Source organism: Heterodontus francisci, chromosome 18 (genome assembly GCF_036365525.1).
Source record: "Heterodontus francisci isolate sHetFra1 chromosome 18, sHetFra1.hap1, whole genome shotgun sequence".
NCBI classification, from domain to species: Eukaryota; Metazoa; Chordata; class Chondrichthyes; order Heterodontiformes; family Heterodontidae; genus Heterodontus; species Heterodontus francisci.
In genome coordinates, this window is record NC_090388.1 from 77,949,972 (window position 1) to 77,969,730 (window position 19,759).

Here is a 19,759-nt window from a genome sequence, read left to right on the forward strand (position 1 = left end):
CCACAAACATTCACTCCCTCCACCACCAACAGTGGCAGCAGTGTGTACCATCTACAAGATGCACTGCAGCAATGCACCAAGGCTGCTTAGACAGCACCTTCCAAACCTGCGATCTCTACCAACTAGCAGGACAAGAGCAGCAAATGCATGGCAACACCGCCACCTCCAAGTTTCCCTCCAAGTCACACACCATCTTAACTTGGAACTATATCGCCGGTCCTTCACTGTCGCCGAAAATCCTGGAACTCCCTTCCTAACAGCATTCTGGGTGTACCTTCCTCCCATGGACTACAGCGGTTCAAGAAGGCAGCTCACCACCACCTTCTCAAGGGTAATTAGGGATGGGCAATAAAAGGTGGCCTAGCCTGCGACACCCACATCCCATGAATGAATTTAAAAAATGCAGACCGACAGTTCAGCAGACCAATCCAAGTGTCATAATGATGTTGCAGCTGGCTGTGCTGCCTGGCACTGGGATCCAATGGTAACTGAGAAATCCCCTCTCAATTACATTTTGATATCTCCAATACTACTGACCTTAACTTATTCACTTTGTAGAATTGTCTCAGACAGCTGCCAGATAGAATAAACAATGAACAAATTGGCATTTATATAGCACCTTTCACATTGCCAGAACACACTAAAGTGCTTCACAACTAATGAATTGTAGTCATGCAGGCAAATACAGCCCCAACTGCGCACAGTAAGTTTCTACAGGCAGCAATAACAGAAATGACTAGTTAATCTGTTCAAGTGGTGCTGCTTGAGGATTAAATGTCAGAACAATGGGGAACCTCCAGCGTTCTTCTTTGAATAATGCCATGGAATCTTTTATATCCATCTGAGCAGGCAGTCCAGATCTTGGTTTAGCACGCCATCTAAAAGTATGGCACTGAAGTGTCAGTCTGGATGTGCAATTCCAGACTGGTCTGGTTCTTGAACCTATAACCTTCTGACTGAAAGGAGGAAGTGCTACCATTAAGCCCAGGCTGACATTAAGTGCCATTGGAGACAATGTACACAGAGTTGCAGCCAAAACCCAACTTGAAATGTACCTCACTCCTATGTTAACCGAGACAACTAGCAAACAATGACCAAGAGCAGAGTATCAGAATGTCCTCATTTCCTCCTCCCATGACAAATATTAACCTACAGCAGGAAACCTGCACCAAACTGACTCATTTTGGGGAACACCACTCACCCACCCAGTCCCCACCAACAAGGCCCCCTCCTAATTCCCAAACGAGGACGTCAGCTACCAAAGAAAAACCCTTGTCAAGGCAAAAGTGCATTTTTGAACACAGCAGAAATAATGGGTAAATTCAATTAATGAAGGAATATACAGGAAATCTCACAGAGTCATAGAGCCATAGCGGCTCAGAAGGAATCCATAAGGTCCCTCAAACCCATGCTGGCTCTCTGTAGAGCCATCCAATCAGTCCCATCCCCCAGCTCTATCCCCATTGCCCTGTACATTTATTTCCCTCAAGTGCCCATCCAATTTCTTTTTGAAGTCATTCATCGTCTCCACTTCCACCACCCTCCTAGGCAGCGGGTTTCAGGTCATTTGTATGCAGTGAGTGGTAAAGTTCTTCCTCACAAGCTTTCAGCATCTCCTGCCCAAAACCTTAAATTTGTGTTCTTATCAGCTAATGGGAACAGCTTTGCTTTGACTACCCTTCCAAACCTGTCAGAATCTTGTACACCTCTCTATCAAATCTCCCCTAATCTCCTTTGCTCCAAGGAGAACACCAGCTTCTCCAATCTAACCTTGTACCTAATATCCCTTATGTGGAGCCATTTTAGTAATCTTCACTGCACCCACTCAAGGACTCACAAATCCTTCCTAAAGTGTGGTGACCAGAACTGGATGCAATACCCAAGTTGTGGCCTAACCAGAGCTTTATATAGGTTCCCTGCTTTTGTACTCAATACTTCTATTTAAGAAGCCAAAGATCCCATATGCTTTGCTAACTACTCCCTCAATATATCCTGCCATCTAAGATATCTGCACATGAACCCCTAAGTCCCTCTGACCCTGTACACTCTTTAGAGCTGTGCTGATTAGCTTATGTTGCCTCTCCCTATCCCTTCTGTCAAAATCCATCACCCCACATTTCTCTGTATTGTCTGACATTCTGTGAGCCTATGTATGCCCTGTTCCAGTTGATTGGTATCATCCTCACTATCTGCCACACCTCCAAGTGGTATAATTAGAAAATTTTGAATTTTATTTTCACTATTCCAATATCCAAGCCATTTATGTACATTAAAAAAGCAGTAGCCCTCGCACTGAACCTTGGAGAACACCACTGTCTACCATCCTCCAGTCTGAAAACCAGCCATTTACAATGACTTGCTATTTTCTGTCCTTGAGCCAATTTTTTATCCAAGCTGACACTAATTCTCTTATTCCATGAGACTCAATTTTGTTAACCAGCCTTTTAGGTGGTATTTTGTCAAAAACTTTTTTTAAATCCATTTAGACAACATCCATTGCTATCCCTTCATTAACCTTCTCTGTTGCTTCATCAAAAAGTTCAATTAGATTACTAAAACACAATCTGCCTTTTACAAATCCTCAATGGCTCTCTATAATTAACTCAAACCTCTCGAAGTGCCTTTTGATTTTTTTCCCTGATTATTCTTTCTAAAACCTTATCCACCACAGATGTTAAACTGATCGGCTTCTCGTTATTAGGAATGCCCTTACACCCTTTCTTGAATAAGGGTGTCACATTTGCCACTCTCCAATCCTCTGGTACCTACCCATGTCTGGAGAAGATTGGAAGATTATGGTAAGCTCTTCCGCTACCTCCACTCCCACTTCCTTTAGCAACCTGGAATGCAAGCCCTCCAGACCAGGTGACTTATCCACTCTTGAGCATAGCCAGCCTTTCCAGTACATGCTGTCTATAAATTTTCACCTCATCCATTACCTCCACCATCTCCACTTCTATCGATATTTTATCAACATCCTCTTCCTCAGTAAACACCAACACAAAGCACTCATCAAGTATTCTAGCCTTGCCCTGCATCCCTAAGCATATATCACCCTCTTTGTTAATAACAGGACCCACCCTGCCCCTTACTACCCGCTTACTATTCACATGCTGGTAAATGATTTGTGGGTTCCCCTTTATGTTAACTGCCATTCCATTCTCATATTCTCTCTTTGCCAGTCATATTTTTCTCTTCACTTTCCCTCTCAATGTATTTGGCCTGGTTCTCGTTTGAAGAATTGACCTCACAGAAATCATACACCCTCTTTTTTTGTTTGATCATATTCTGTATCTTCCTGGTCATCCAAGGAGCCCTAGCTTTGATTCCCTTACCTTTCGCCCTTGTTGGAATGTACTTAGCCTGTACCTGAAACATCTCCTCCCTAAAGATCACCCATTACTCCATTACAGTTTTTCCTGTCAATCTTTGGTTCCATTTTACCCTGGCTAGATCACCTTGAAGTTAGCCCTCTTCCAATTTAGAAGTTCTGCTTTAGATTGTTCCTTGCTTTTCTCCACTGCTCATCTAAACCTCATGATACAATGCTCATTCTTTCCCAAGTGTTCCCCCACAACACTTGCTCTACTTGGCCCGCCTCATTCTCCAGCACAAGATCCCACAATGCCTCCTTCCTAGTTGGGCTGAGAACATACGGGTCAAGGAAGTTCTCCCAAAAACATTTCAGAAATTCCTCCCCCTTCTTTCCCTTTACTCTAACATTATCTGAAATAGATATTCTGGTAATTAAAGTCATCCAATATCACCACTCTATAGTTTATGCACATCTCTGTGATTTCCTTGCAGATATGCTCCTTTATCTCCCTCACTCAATATTTGGAGGCCGATAGAGTACTCCCAGTAGCGTAATCATACCCCTTTTGCTTCTCAAGGACATCCTCTCTTTCCAACACTACAATGTCTTCCTGAATCAGTACTGTCACCCCACCTCCCTTTTTGCCTTCTCTATCTTTTCTGAACACTTTGCATCCTGGAGTATTAACTGCCTAGTCCTCACCATTTTTCAGCCAAGTTTCTGTTATTGCCACTACGTCATATGCTTACGAGGCTATTTGTGCTTGTAGCTCACCAATCTTATTCACTGCGCTTTGTGTGTTTACACACAAGCATTGAAATCCTGTTTTTGTATTCCTTATCGTCCTTCTTAGTCTGCTATCAAATATGGTACGACTTCCTTCTCTAGTACTATCCAACACTCTCACTCCTGTATGCACCTTATTCCTCTTTTTTACTTCTATATGCTGGTGCCCACCCCCCTGCCAATGTAGTTTAAACCCTCCCCAACCACACTAGTGAACCTCCCCACGAGGACATTGGTCCCAGTCCTGTTGAGGTGTAACCCGTCCCTTTTGAATAGGGGCCTCCAGCCCCACAACTGCTCTCAATGACCCAAGAATCTGAAGCGCTCCCTCCTGCACCATGCCTCAAACCCAGCACTGATCCTCACTATCTTCTTATTTCCACTCTCACTAGCACATGCCATTGGGAGTAATCCAGAGATTACAACCTCTGAGGTCCTACTTTTTACTTCCTCCCTTTCTCTTGAAAATCACACCATAGGACCTCAATACTTGCTCTGTCATTGGTACCAGCAAGTTCCACAATTTCTGGCTCACTCCCTTCCCCCTGCAGAATATTCTGCGCCCTCTCCATGATGCGGTAACTCTACAGTTTGCTGGAATCCCCTCAGATCTCACTTTAAAATCCTCTGCCAAGACCAAATGGCTGTATCATGCTTTGAACAATGTTACAAATGATTTAATGAAGAGCAAGTTTTCAAAAGCTGCTGGTTATTTGGCAATGTTATTGCCTTTGTACCTTTATCCAATCATCTGGCAACTGCTGGGTTCAGCATGTGGAGTGATGGTTGATAGAGATCAATATTCCCATCTTCGTTAATTGCAATTAACAACAACATGCATTTATATCGTTCTTTTATTGCAGTAAAACATCACATGGCACTTTACAGGAGCATTCTCAAACAAAATTTGACACCAAGTCACACACAAGATGATTTTAGGACAGATGACCAATAGTTTGGTCAATAACGTTGATTTTTTAAAGGAGTGTTTTAAAGGAGGAGAAAGTTTGAGAGATTTATAGAGGGAATTCCAAAATACACAGCCAAGTCAGCTGCAGGTACGGCTGCAATTAACAGCAATCATTGAGCAATGGCTGTGGCAAATATGAAGTAATTGTTGAATAAAGATATGGGTGGATTGCTTACAGGGAGAAATCATTGAATGCGTATGCAATTACCCAATTTCAGGACTCGAGAAGTGACAAGATAATAAAAGTTTGGAATGAACAAATGTCATTCAGCCCATTAGTCATGACCCTTTCACAATCTCTGGAGGGCTACGTCAATCACACATTCAAGAGCTAAGATTTTCTTTGGTCTTATTCCACAGTTGGCAACAACCTTTGGCATTAAATTGACAAAACAAAAAGTTAGGCTGAACTCTTCAGAACTGCCATGTGAATCAAACAGAACCACCCATCTCGAACACTCTAGTCTCATTTTTAACATGTATCAATCTATTTCCTTTTCAGAAGTATGAATTGATCCAAAATTAATTACTTTGTGTTAATCTCTCCCACAGTTATCAATACAGTCATCTTTGTTGAATTTTTTCTTGTATTCATTCATGGGATTTGGGCGTCGCTGGCCAGGCCAGTATTTATTGCCCATCCCTAATTGCCCTCGAGAAGGTGGTGGTGAGCTGCCTTCTTGAACCGCTGCAGTCCATTTGGGGTAGGTACACCCACAATGCTGTTAGGAAGGGAGTTCCAGGATTTTGAGCCAGCGACAGTGAAGGAACGGCGATATAGTTCCAAGTCAGGATGGTGCATGACTTGGAGGGGAACTTGCAGGTGGTGGTGTTCCCATGCATTTGCTGCTCTTGTCTTTCTAGTTGATAGAGGTAGCGGGTTTGGAAGGTGCTGTCTAAGGAGCCTTGGTGCATTGCTGCAGTGCATCTTGTAGATGGTACACACTGCTGCCACTGTGCGTTGGTGGTGGAGGGAGTGAATGTTAGTAGATGGGGTGTCAACAAAGCAGGCTGCTTTGTCCTGGATGGTGTCGAGCTTCTGGAGTGTTGTTGGATTTGCACCCATCCAGGCAAGTGGAGAGTATTCCATCACACTCCTGACTTGTGCCTTGTAGATGGTGGACAGGCTTTGAGGAGTCAGGAGGTGAGTTACTCGCCTCAGGATTCCTAGCCTCTGACCTGCTCTTGTAGCCACGGTATTTATATGGCTATTCCAGTTCAGTTTCTGGTCAATGGTAGCCCCTAGGATGTTAATAGTGGGGGATTCAGTGATGGTAATGCCATTGAACGTCAAGGGGAGATGGTTAGATTCTCTCTTGTTAGAGATGGTCATTGCCTGGCACTTGTGTGGCGCGAATGTTACTTGCCACTTATCAGCTCAAGCCTGGATATTGTCCAGGTCTTGCTGTATTCTTACACGGACTGCTTCAGTATCTGAGGAGTCACGAATGGTGCTGAACATTGTGCAATCATCAGTGAACATCCCCACTTCTGAACTTCTGATTGAAGGAAGGTCATTGATGAAGCAGCTGAAGATGGTTGGGCCTAGGACACTACCCTGAGGAACTCCTGCAGTGGTGTTCTGGGGCTCAGATGATTGACCCGCAACTACCACAACCATCTTCCTTTGCACCAGGTATGACTCCAGCCAGCGGAGGGTTTTCCCCCTGATTCCCATTGACCTCAGTTTGCTAGGGCTGCTTGATGCCATACTCGGTCAAATGGTGCCTTGAGGTCAAGGGCAGTCACTCTCACCTCACCTCTTGAGTTCAGCTCTTTTGTCCATGTTTGAATCAAGGCTGTAATGAGGTCAGGAGCTGAGTGGCCCTGGCGGAACCCAAACTGAGCGTCACTGAGCAAGTTATTGCTAAGCAAGTGCCGCTTGATGGCACTGTTGATGACACCGTCCATCACTGTACTGACGATTGAGAGTAGGCTGATGGGGTGGTAATTGGCCGGGTTGGACTTGTCCTGCTTTTTGTGTACAGGACATACCTGGGCAATTTTCCACATTACAGGGTAGATACCAGTGTTGTAGCTGTAATGGAACAGCTTGGCTAGGGGCGCGGCAAGTTCCAGAGCACAGTTCTTCAGTACTATTGCCGGAATATTGTCAGGGCCCATAGCCTTTGCAGTATCCAGTGCCTTCAGTCGTTTCTTGATATCACGCGGAGTGAATCGAATTGGCTGATGTTTGGCATCTGTGATGCTGGGGACTTCAGGAGGAGGCCGAGATGGATCATCAACTCAGCACTTCTGGCTGAAGATTGTTGCAAATGCTTCAGCCTCATCTTTCGCACTGATGTACTGGGCTCCCCCATCATCGAGGATGGGGATATTTGTGGAGACACCTCATCCAGTTAGTTGTTTAATTGTCCACCACCTTTAATGGCTGGATGTGGCAGGACTGCAGAGCTTAGATCTGATCCGTTGGTTATGGGATCGCTTAGCTCTGTCTATCGCATGCTGCTTACGCAGTTTGGCACGCAGATAGTCCTGTGTTGTAGCTTCACCAGGTTGACAGCTCATTTTGAGGTATGCCTGGTGCTGCTCCTGGCATGCCCTCCTGCACTCTTCATTGAACCAGGGTTGGTCTCCTGGCTTGATGGTAATGGTAGAGTGGGGGATATGCCGGGCCATGAGGTTACAGATTGTGGTTGAGTACAATTCTGCTCCTGCTGCTGGCCCACAGCGCCTCATGGATGCCCAGTTTTGCATTGCTGGATCTGTTCGAAATCTAACCCAATTAGCACGGTGGTAGTGCCACACAACACGATGGAGGGAATCCTCAATGTGAAGGCGGGACTTCTTCTCCCCAAGGACTGTGCAGTGGTCACTCCTACCAGTACTGTCATTGACAGATGCATGTGCAGCAGGCAGATTGGTGAGGACGAGGTCAAGTATGTTTTTCCCTCTTGTTGGTTCCCTCACCACCTGCTGCATACCCAGTCTAGCAGCAGCTATGTCCTTACGGACTCGGCCAGCTCGGTCAGTAGTGGTGCTACTGAGGCACTCTTGGTGATGGACATTGAAGTCTCCCACCCAGAATACATGCTGTGCCCTCGCCACCCTCAGTGCTTCCTCCAAGTGCTGTTCAACATGGGTACTGACTCATCAGCTGAGGGAGGGCGGTAGGTGGTAATCAGCAGGAGGTTTCCTTGTCCATGTTTGATCTGATGCCATGAGACTTCATGGGGTCCAGAGTTGATGTTGAGGACTCCCAGGGCAACTCCCTCCCTACTGTATCCCACTGTGCCACCACCTCTGGTGGGTCTGTCCTGCCAGTGGGACAGGACATACCCGGGGATGGTGATGGCAGTGTCTGGGACATTGTCTATGAAGGGGAGTCGAAGACAAACATCAAGATTTAGTAAACTGGAAAAGCACAGCAACTGAAAGAGAGGGTTAACTGAACTCTTTGAATGATTGAAATAGACAGTAGTATGAACAACAACGTATTGACCATCAATTTCCTAACAGTTCTGTCACGCTCATGAGAAGTACAGCAATGAAAATACAGAACCAAACTGAAGAGTTCAGTTGACTGTTCCTTTAAAAAAGTGGACAAGGTACAGCAAAATGGCCACTGGAGGTCAGGCTGACGACCTGTATATTCAAACTGTCTCACTGTCTGTTAAGGAGAAAAGGTCACATTCCAGGCGAGGAGGTGTCAATTACACCCATCTTGAACCATCATGAGACATTCCTGAATTGAATGGGCTCTTCTGAAAGAAAGGTGTGAAGAAGCCACATCGTGGGCCATTGTGTGGTCAACAGAAAGGGGACCATGCCTCTCCTAACAGAGGCTAATGTGGGAGATTGACGTTAGAAGGTAATCGTCTTGAGGAACAAAGGGGGAGACTTTTCAGGACAGGAGTAGAAACAACATCATCAGTCGGGTCTGTCATCAGTTCTCATAGAGCAACAGCAAAAAAGCCATTTTAAATTCCTGCGAGGTTAAAGGGGAGAAAAGCGGGGGGGTGGGGTGAGAGAGACAGAGAGAGGGAGAGAGATTGATTCCAGCCAATGCAGTTGAATCTGCTGAGACAAGTTGGAAGCTAGCTATTGCCGAGACGAGAGTGCCTTTGCAAAAAACGATTCTTCTACTGGTGAGAATTGACCTAAGACATGAGCACATCTTCAACTGAAAGTGAACCACCAGGAGACTCAACAGCCCAACAAACACCAGACAACCAGCAAACGGGTCTGCAACTTTAAAAATTCACCAGCTGAGAGGGATACCAACGGGTATTCCTGAAACAAAAAACTTTTACAACCTGAACTCTGAACACCTCTTACCCAGTACTTTTCCATCTATCTTCTTTTGAGAATGCGTGCGAGAGTGAATACATGCGTGAGTGGTGTTGCAAGCATTTTGGAATTTGTTAAAAATAGTTTTTTTTTAAACCCACGAGAAAACCTGTCTCTGGATTAAAATACTAGTAACAAAAACACTTGCTGTAGTCAGTTGGGAGGTGAACAGTGGGATCAAGCCACACCATCACCCACCTGGCCGTAGCAGTTTCTTTGAAAGTGAAATTGTGAACTCAGACTGACATTATGCCTTTGGTTTGACTGTCTGGGGCTTCAGGAAGAAACTGTAAGGCATCAAACTTTCAAAAGACTTTTTTGTGTATGGGGAACAACTTGGTAATCTAGCACCAGTCAAAAATTGTGCAGAATCTGTAAGAAAAGGATATCTTGACAGACAAATTGCCTTTCTGTACTTTATGTTCTCTCCAGCAGAGCCAACAGGCATCTGTCTCTTTACTAGTTAATCCCATTTTAACAATTTCCAATACCTCAATCCAATTACAATCAATTGGAATATGCAGCAGGCCTTAAACATGTCAAATGTCAGGCAGATCGTGCTGATAACTGCTATGTTTTTTTTCCAAAAAGATCATGTCCATCCAAACAACAGAATGCAATGAAGGTTCACCAGACTTGGTCCCGGGATAGCGGGACTGTCCTATGAAGAGAGATTGGGGAAACTGGGCCTGTATTCTCTAGAGTTTCGAAGAATGAGAGGTGATCTCATTGAAACCTAAAAAATACTTAAAGGGATCGATAGGGTAGATTCAGGTGAGATGTTTCCCCTGGTTGGGGAGTCTAGAACCAGAGAACACAATTTCAAAATAAGGGGGAAGCCACTTAGGACCGAGATGAGGAGACATTCTTTACTCAGAGGGTTATGAATCTTTGGAATTCTCTACCTCAGAGGGCTGTGGAAGCTCAGTTATTGAGTATGTTTAAAGCAGAGATTGACAGATTTCTAAATACCAATGACATAAAGGGATAATGGGATAGTGTGGGAAAAAGGCACTGAAGTGGATGATCAGCCATGGTCGTATTGAATGGCAGAGCAGGCTTGATGGGCTGAATGGCCTACTTCTGCTCCTATGTTCCAAACTCAAGTGTATATAAAAATCACCAGGAATAAGAAAAGTTAATGTGAATTTCCATTGACAGATTAGCATTTTGTATGCCCCACATACTGTCCTCCACTAATTTTATTGCAACACAGACCAATCTCAAGAATTAAACAGCAAACATAAATAAAAAGATATTCTAATCAACAATTAAACACAGAACAGCAGCAAATCAAAACATGCAATTACTACAATAAAGTAGGATTTTATATTCTTTTGGAAACCCAACATCTCATTTTATATTAATAAGAGCAAAATACTGCGGATGCTGGAACTCTGAAATAAGATCCGGCACTTCCTGTTCTCATTTTGTATTGTCTGGCTGATGGAGAAGCATTCAAAAGCCAACTGTGTCTCGAAAACAATCAACTCCAAAGAATAAAGATAGGACAAATGCATTTAGAGCAAAGGTCACATTCCGATTGTACAGCATGCAAGACTTCTTATTGTTTCATTAAAACTTCCTTAAAAAATCTTGCTAATAAGCAAACCACCAAATCTGGAAGAAAGTAAATCCTGCCCATTCTCTCAAAGGCACTGCGCATCTCAGCTACACAGAACAGGATGTCTGGGATTTCCTGGTCAATTTTGTTGGTTGGGGTTCAACAATTAATTTTTGGTCACCAACCCCAACTCAAAGCAGCTGTGACAAGGTCGGTCTCTAGAATCAGTGCCTAAATGTTACAAATTCCTGCTTCTTGAACTGACTGCCTGTGATAATCTCCCTTTTACCAGAGGCAACTAGTTTATTTTAAAAACTTTACGAGCTCATTTGCATTGTTAATGTAATATAACAATGAATAAGCAGAGAAAAATCAATAGCCCTCAGGTGCCCCACCCACCCCTGTGGTTCCTATATTACAACAGTAACTACACTGCAAAAGCACTTCATTAGCTGTAGAACACTTTGCGACGTCCAGCAGCCACGAAGGATGCAGCTCAAATGCAAGTCTTTTTTACTTCTATGCTCAGTACTATAATACACATCATGACCAGGATTTTAATTGCCCACTTAAGGGCGTCAATTGGCGGTGGGGCAGGAAGGCCATCGACAGGCTGTTCACATTATCAGACCCACATGCCAATTGGTAGAGGGTACATAAGATTAGTGAAATGATTAAGTGGCTCAAAGACTGGTGTGGGAGAAGTGAGTTTCGATTCGTGGGGCACTGGCACCAGTACTGGGGAAAGTGGGGGCTGTACCGCTGGGCGGTCTGCACCTGAACCGTACTGGGACCAGCGTTCTAGCAAACCGTATATCTAGGGAAGTAGAGAGGGCTTTAAACTTAACAAGGGGTGGATGAGGGATCAAACCTAGGTAGATGTAGCAAACCGAGAGATAGCGTCAAGGCAGGAGAGCAGGATAGCAATATGGCAAATGAAGATCAGAGAATGGCAGGAAGGGACAGAGAGAAAAAACCTAAGAACACACCAAAAGTCAAGACTAGATGTTACAACGATAACAAAAAGAAAAAACTAAATGTTCCGTAACTGAATGCACATAACATTCATAACAAAGGAGACGAACTGACGGCAAACGTTGAAGTAAATAAATATGATCTGATAATCATTACGGAGACGTGGCTGCAGGATGACAAGGATTGGATCCTGAATATTGAGGGGTATATAACATTCAAGAAGAATAGGAAGCTAGGTAAAGGTGGAGGGGTAGCACTGTTAATCAGGGATGGCATTGGCGCAATAGTTAGAGATGACCTTACTTCAGGAGAACAGGATGTAGGTGGAGATAAGGAATAGTAGGGGAATGAAGTCACTCATGGGAGTGGTCTACAAGCTCCATAACGGTGACCATAATGTAGGACGAGGTATACAAGAAGAAATATTGGGTGCTTGTGATAAAGAGACAGCAATAATCATGGGTGATTTTAATCTACATACAAACTGGAAAAATCAGATTGGCAATCGTAGTATGGATGAGGAGTTCATAGAGTGTTTTCGAGATAGTTTCTTCTAGCAGCACATTCTGGAACCAACCAGAGAGCAGGTTATATTAGACCTGGTATTGTGTAATGTGACAGGATTAATTAATGACCTCAGAGTAAAGGCACCTCTTGATAGCAGCAACCACAATATGACTAAATTTTACATCCAGTTTGAAAGAGAGGAGGGGTCTAAGACTAGTACTTTAAACCTAAATAAGGGCAACTATGTGGGCATGAAAGCTGAGCTAGCTGCAGTGAATCGGGCTACTAGGCTAGGAGACAGATCAATAGAGAAGCAGTGGCAGACATTCAAGGGGATATTTCACAAAACTCAGGATAAGTATATTCCTACTATAAAGAAAAAATCTAAAGAAGTTAAGGAAAGCATCAAACTTAAGAAAAAGCATATAATTATGCAAAGATGAGTAGCAGATCAGATGATTATATTCTGACCAAAGAATGGCAGAGAATGACTAAATGGTTAATCAGGAGAAAGAAATTAGAGTATGAGAGGAAGCTGTCAAGAAATGTAAAAATGGATAGCAAGAGTTTCTACAGGTATTTACAAAGGAAAGCATTAGTAAAGTGAGTGTTGGTCCTCTAGAGAGTGAGAATGGGGAGTTTACAGTAGATAATAAGGAAACGGTGGACGAAATGAACAAATATTTTGCTTCTGTCTTCACTGTAGAGGATACAAAAAACATTCCAGTAATAGCTGCAAATCAGGAGGTGGAAGGAAGGAACTTGGTGAAATTACAATCATCAGGGAAGCGGTACTGAGCAAACTGATGGAGTTGCAGGCTGGCGAGTCCCCGGGTCCTGATGGGAGTCATCCAAGGTTTTAAAAGAGGTGGCTAATGAGGTAATAGATGCATTGGTGTTAACTTTTCAAAATTCGCTAGATTCTGGTAAGGTTCCTTCGGACGGGAAAATAGCAAATATAACCCCTCTATTCAAGAAGGGGTGGAGGCAGAAAAAAGATAAATATAGGCCAGTTAGTTCGACGCCTGTTGTGGGGAAGGTGTTAGAATCAATCATTAAGGAGGCTATAGCTGGGCACTTCGAAAATGTCAAGGGAATCGGGAATAGTCAGCATGGTTTGTGAAAGGGAAATCATGTTTAACCAATTTATTGGAGTTGTTTGAAAGAGTAACATGCACTGTGGATAAAGGGGAGCCCATTGACATACTGTACTTGGATTTCCAGAAGTCATTTGACAAGGTGGCACACAAAATGTTATTGCAAAGTAGGAGCTCATGGTGTAGGGGGCAACATAAGCATGGATCAAAGATTGGCTGGTAGAAAACAAAGTATGCATAAATGGGTCCTTTTCTGATTGGCAGGATGTGACAAGTGGAGTCCTGCAGGGTCTGTGCTGGGGCCTCAATTTTTTACAATTTATATCAATGACTTAGATGAGGGGAACGACAGCATGGTAGCTAAATTTACAGATGGCACAAAGATGGGTAGGAAAGTATGTTGTGAAGAGGACACAAGGAGCTTGTAGACCGATAAAGATAGATTGAGTGAGTAGGCAAAAATCTGGCAGAAGGAGTATAAAGTAGGAAAATGTGAAGTTTGTTCATTTTGACAGGAAAAATAAAAGTATTACTTAAACAGAGAACGACTGCAGAATTCCGAGGTGCAGAGAAATCTAGGTGTTCTCGTGCATGAGTCACAAAAAGTTAGTATGCAGGTACAGCAAGTAATAAAGAAGGCTAATAGAATGCTATCCTTTATAATGAGAGGAATTGAAAATGAAAGTAAGGATGTTATGCTTCAGTTATACAGGGCATTGGTGAGACGACATCTCGAATACCGTGTGCAGTTTTGGTCTCATTTAAGGAACGATGTAAATACGTTAGGGGCGGTTCAGAGGAGATGTACTAGATTGGTACCTGGAATGAGCAGGTTGTGTTATGAGGAAAAGTTGGACAGACTGGGCTTACCACTGGAGTTTAGAAGAGTGAGGGGAGACTTGATTGAAGTTGAGAAGATTGTCAGGCAAACCCCCCATCTGCCAAGAATGAGGAAAATTCACCACATTGATTTTGGACTGTTGTTGGTGAAGAAAGAACTTACTTTAAAAAACAATTGGAGACTTTGGCTGGAGAGAGACATTAGCATATCAACTGGCAGTACTTCAAAGGACAAAGGTGCTATTCCCTGCTCCAATTTAATCCACAATGGACTTTTGATTACCAGACGTTGAAGGTGGAAAGGCTAGCATTCCAGGTTAACTGGAATACACAAACAGACATAGTCGGACCGGTTTGGGTCACATAATTGGCTGACTGTTGGAGCTTTTTTGAATTGGAACTTCCAACAAGGAATTTGAAATCAGAAGGCTGTTTTCTCCTGGACTGAGAACACCTCTCTCCTGTCTGCTCTCATTTCCCTCTCACCAGCTTTGGAAACCATTGAGGACACATGAACCCCAAGAGAGAAAAGTCTCCTACAGTGCACAAGGTTTAAGAAGAATAATAGGCCCCAATGAAAAACAAGACGACTTACAAAAGGACTACGGTGAGCTCGAAGCACAATAAACAAGAAACTCTTCTGATATTGCCTCAAACCTCTCCATTTTGTTTTTCTTCTGCTCTTTTCTGGCCCTATCTGCATGTGTGTATCGCGTGTGCATGTTAGCATGGGTGCGTTGTATATCCATAGGTGTTAACCGTATTAGAGTTTAAGGTTTAATAAATTTCATCTTTCTTCTTTAAACCTAAGAAAGCCTGCTTATGCTCATTTCTTTGCCTTATAATTGGAAAGTGGTGACCAAGGATTCACTAAAGGAGCAGCTCAAAACACAGAGTGTTTAAAAGTAAGCCCTGTTACAATAAGACCAGGTGAAGACAGTAAAAGACCCCTAGACACCTTTCTCACCTTGTCGTAACAGAAATTTGGGTGCTAGCGTCCGGGATTATACCCACAGACGAACGAGTGAAATTGGAAGTGGGAAGCCAACTTGTTCCCAATCAAAAAGAGCAAATTTCAATACAGGTTTTTTTGTGGTTGTGTGTGATTGAAAACTAACATGTCTGCAACTGAAGCGAATAGTTCTCAAAGCCATGGTGAAGTAACTTGGGATAAGTTAAAAGTATGGTCTATGGAGGAGTTGACGAAAATGGCTGAGCAGTGTGGGATCACTGTACGTGGCAAGGCTAGAAAATCAGAACTCCTAAGGCTAGCGGCCAACCATTTTTCCTTTGAATCTGAAGAGGCATAAGCAGTGTTAGAAGCAGACCCAGAGAGGGTATTGCTAACAAAGTTACAAGTGGAACAAAGGAAACTTGAATTCGAGGAAAGAGAGAAAGAGAGAAAGAGAATATTCCGGAAAGAATCCGAAGAGAGAGAGAGCTGAAGCAACTTGAGTTGGCTACCGGGTAACAGAGTAACCCCAGTGATATGCATTGCCAATATGGAGGAGCACAATTCAGGGGAGTACAAAATTGCTAAAACTTGCTCAATTAATTCCAAAATGCGAATGAGGAAGATGTGAAAGTGTTTGTTGTGTCCTTTGAGAAAGTGGCAAGACAGCTAAATGGCCAGCTAAGACCTGGTCTCTCTTATTTTAAAGCAAACTAACTGGAAAAGCCCATGAGGTTTATTCCTTGTTGCCAGATGAGAGTTCATCAAATAATGAACTGACCAAAAATGCTATCCTCGGGGCATATGAATTAGTACCCGAAGCCTATCGTCAAAAGTTTAGAACCCTCACAAAGCAAGCCAATCAAACTTATCTGGAGTTTGAAAGAAGTAAGCAGCTGGTTTTTGACCAGTGGCTGAGGCCTCTTAAAATACAGCTCAGCTATGAGACTCTCAGAAGTAAGAGGACTTAAAACTCTCTCCCATTCTCAATAAAGATCCATGTCGAGGAGCAGTGGGTTCAAGGAGCCTGCCAAGTGATGAGTTCTGACCAATAAGTTGGTTTCTCAGGGGAAAACCTTTCCTAATCACCCCCACAAATTCGAAAAGAACAAAGGGTGGGAAGGTGATATCCACCCAGGCAGTCCTGGAAGAGAAAAGAAAGCAGGAGACATGGGGGGTCCTCCTCCAGCCAAAAAGGAAGGTGCTGTGAGCAAGAGTGAGATCCTGAGACCTTTGTGCTTCCATTGTAATAAGGCATTTAAAAACGGACTTCTGGAAACTAAAGGGGAAACCGGTAGGGTTAATTAGGGCATAGCTGCTCAGTGAAGGAGGGACCTTGATAGAAAACACAGAACAAGCTGTGGTTTTAGCTGCAGTAAGAGTGCAACCCAGGAAGCTTACTAGGGCAAGTGCAGAAAAAGTTAATAGGATTCCTGAAGGTTATCAGGGTTTAATGTCTAAAAGGAAAGTAACCCCATAACCCTCGAGTGGAGCAAGCAACCCCATAATGATTCTCAGGGACCCAGAGGCCAGCAGATCCCTTTTACTGGGAAAAGGCCTGACCTTTCCCACAGAGAGTGCAGTGAACACCAAAATGGTGGTGAATGGTATCGGAGGGCAGTGTATGTCTGTACCTGTACACCGGGTAAACCTGGAGTGCGACCTAGTTTCAGGCCCGGTGACTGTAGGGATTGTCCCTAGTTTGCCTGCAGACGGGGTTGACCTGCTCCTCGGTAATGATCTGGCTGGGGTGAAGGTGGAAGCTCCCCCAGTAGTGAAAGAAAGACCACAGAAGGTCATAGAGACAGGGCAGTGGCAGGAGACAGTCCCCTGCAGAGTCCCTGAATGTGTAGTGGGTCAGGTCATGATCAAACCAGCTCCCCAAGAGGAGACTGCATTGGCACTGCAGGAAAATGACCATGAGATCTGCCTGCCCGTGGCGTTCTTTGGAAAGTTAGGAGACCCAGGGATGAATTAAATGGATTTTCCCTAGTTGAGGCTCAGTGAGCCAACCCAGTATCGCAAGAGCTAGCACGGGCTGCCCAATCTGAAAGCGAAGCAGAGGGAGTCCCTGACTGCTACGATTTAAAGAGAGATACTGATGAGGAAATGGAGTTCTCCTCACAGACCTGAGGGCAAGGAGAGGACAGTAGTTCACCAGTTAGTGGTGCCACAGAGGTACCGGGCAGAAATATTAAGAAGGGCCCATGAGACTATAGTGGCTGTACATGCCAGTATACAAAAGACCAAAGGCTCCATAAGACAGCAGTTTGACTGGCCAAAACTCCACAAAGATAGGGTGGAGTACTGCAAGAGTTGCCGCTTGTGCCAGGTTGAGGGGAAACCCCAGCCTACAGTAAAACCTGCACCCCTAGGCCCTGTACCGGTGTTAGGAGGACCCTCCAGCCGACAGCTGCTGAACTGTAAGGGACCCCTGCCGAGAACAAAAGGGGACAGCAGTCACACGGCTGGCCAACGTTTAGAAAGAGAAGAGAAAAAAGTGAGCAAGAGGGCAGGTTAAAGGAACTCCAGGAAAAATACCAGATGAAATCCGAGAGAACAACTCTCACCTAATTAAATCACCCCACATGCCATCAAAGCCACTCTTGCAGGGCCAATAAACTCTTCCCCCACCACCCCCCCCCACCAGGTTTCTGATGAACAGTTTTAATAAAGATACATTCTGGGCAAAGACAGAAGAGAAACATTTGTGCCATCCAAGAGAGAGAACCCTGCCTAACACCATCCACGTCTAATCTATATGTAGGCAGAGACTGGAGTTGGCCTTGAACTCCCCACCTGAAAAATTGTACCAGAGATTCGCCAGAGAACATTGACTGGAATATAACAAGAGAAATCTGCAACATTGCATCCGTCCTCCTAAACCTCTCAAGTGTTTTTTCCCAAAACAAAAGATTACAGGCCTGTACTCTTTCAAGTCTTCACCCCGGAGAAAAGCAAATACAACAGAGAAATCAAAGTCATAAGACCTAAACGCACGTGACTTTATAATCTCTACCTTTTCTTCAGTGTGCTTGTATCTGCTTGAGTGGGTGTAGTTGCGTATATTGTGGGTGTTGTACAATAAACATTTAGCTTACTTATTAAAACTTATGAGAAAACCTGTCAGTTGTCTGTTCTTGACAATTAAAGCACTCAGGGGTTAAAGTTTTTTTTTTAAACACGCTGTCTTCAGTCAGTCGAGAGGTGAAAATTGGGGAGCCACACCTATCATCTCTCCCTTGTCCGTAACAGCATGAAATCTGCAGAAGGTCAGATAAAACCAACTGCTTCTCCAATGTACTTCAGAGATACAAACCTTACATGACCCTAGTCCCACAATACAAGGTGACGATTAATGACTTCTCCATAAGCAGCAAGACCTGGATAACATCCAGACTTGGGCTAAGTGGCAAGTTACATGCATGCCACACATGAGCCTGGCAATGACCATCTCAAAGAGAGAATCCAACGGCATTACCATCGCTGAATCCCCCACTACCAATGTCTTGGGTGTTACAATTGACCAGAAAGCTAAACTGGACCAGCCATGTAAGTACTGTTGCTACAAGAGCAGATCAGAGGCTGGGAATTCTGCAACGAGTTGCTCACCTCCTGACTCCCCAAGGTCTGTCCAACATCAACGAGACACAAGTCAGGAGTGTGATGGAACACTCTCCACTTGTATGGATGAATACAGCTCCAACAACACTCAAGAAGCTCGACACCATCCAGGACAAAGCAGTCTGCTTGACTGACACCCCATCCACCACCTTAAACATTCACTCCCTTCACCACTGACGCACAGTGGCAACAGTGTGTACCATCTACAAGATGCACTACAGCAACTCATTAAGGCTCCTTCGACAGCAGGTTCCAAACTCACAAGCTCTACCATCTAGAAGGACAAAGGCAGCAGATGCATGGGAACACCACCACCTGCAAGTTCCCCTCCATGCCACCCTGACTTGGAACTATATTGCGTTTCTTTCACTGTCACTAGGTAAAAATGTTGGAACTCCTTTCCTAACAGCAATGTCGGTGTACGTACACCACATGGACAGCAGCAGTTCAAGAAGGCAGCTCACCACCCCATTATCAAGGGCAATTAGGAATGGGCAATATATGCTGGCTTAGCCAGCGAGACCCACATCGCGTGAAGGAATTTTTTTAAAATTAACTTGCTAAGTTTTTAAGACAAACTACCTTACCCTTAATAAAACATTTTTAATATATTGTTACAACCAAGGCGGGAGAAATGCACTGTTAATTCAGTCCCACTTCTCACAGATCACAGCATATCAATGAATTTTCCACCCTACCGAAGAATAGCCAATTACATAGTCTATTTGTCCCCCAGAATAAAGCATACCAAACATTAAGTATTTATTAGAAAAAAAAGTCTTAACCACTAGTGAGATAAATCTATATGTATGAAAAG

General features: G+C 43.9%; 1 protein-coding gene across 5 annotated transcripts in view; it reads right to left on the minus strand.

The window, feature by feature from the left end:
* si:ch211-1e14.1 (UPF0606 protein KIAA1549) overlaps positions 1-19,759 on the minus strand; it is a 405,473-nt gene that overhangs the window by 241,156 nt on the left and 144,558 nt on the right. The gene's annotated exons all lie outside the window — the stretch shown is intronic.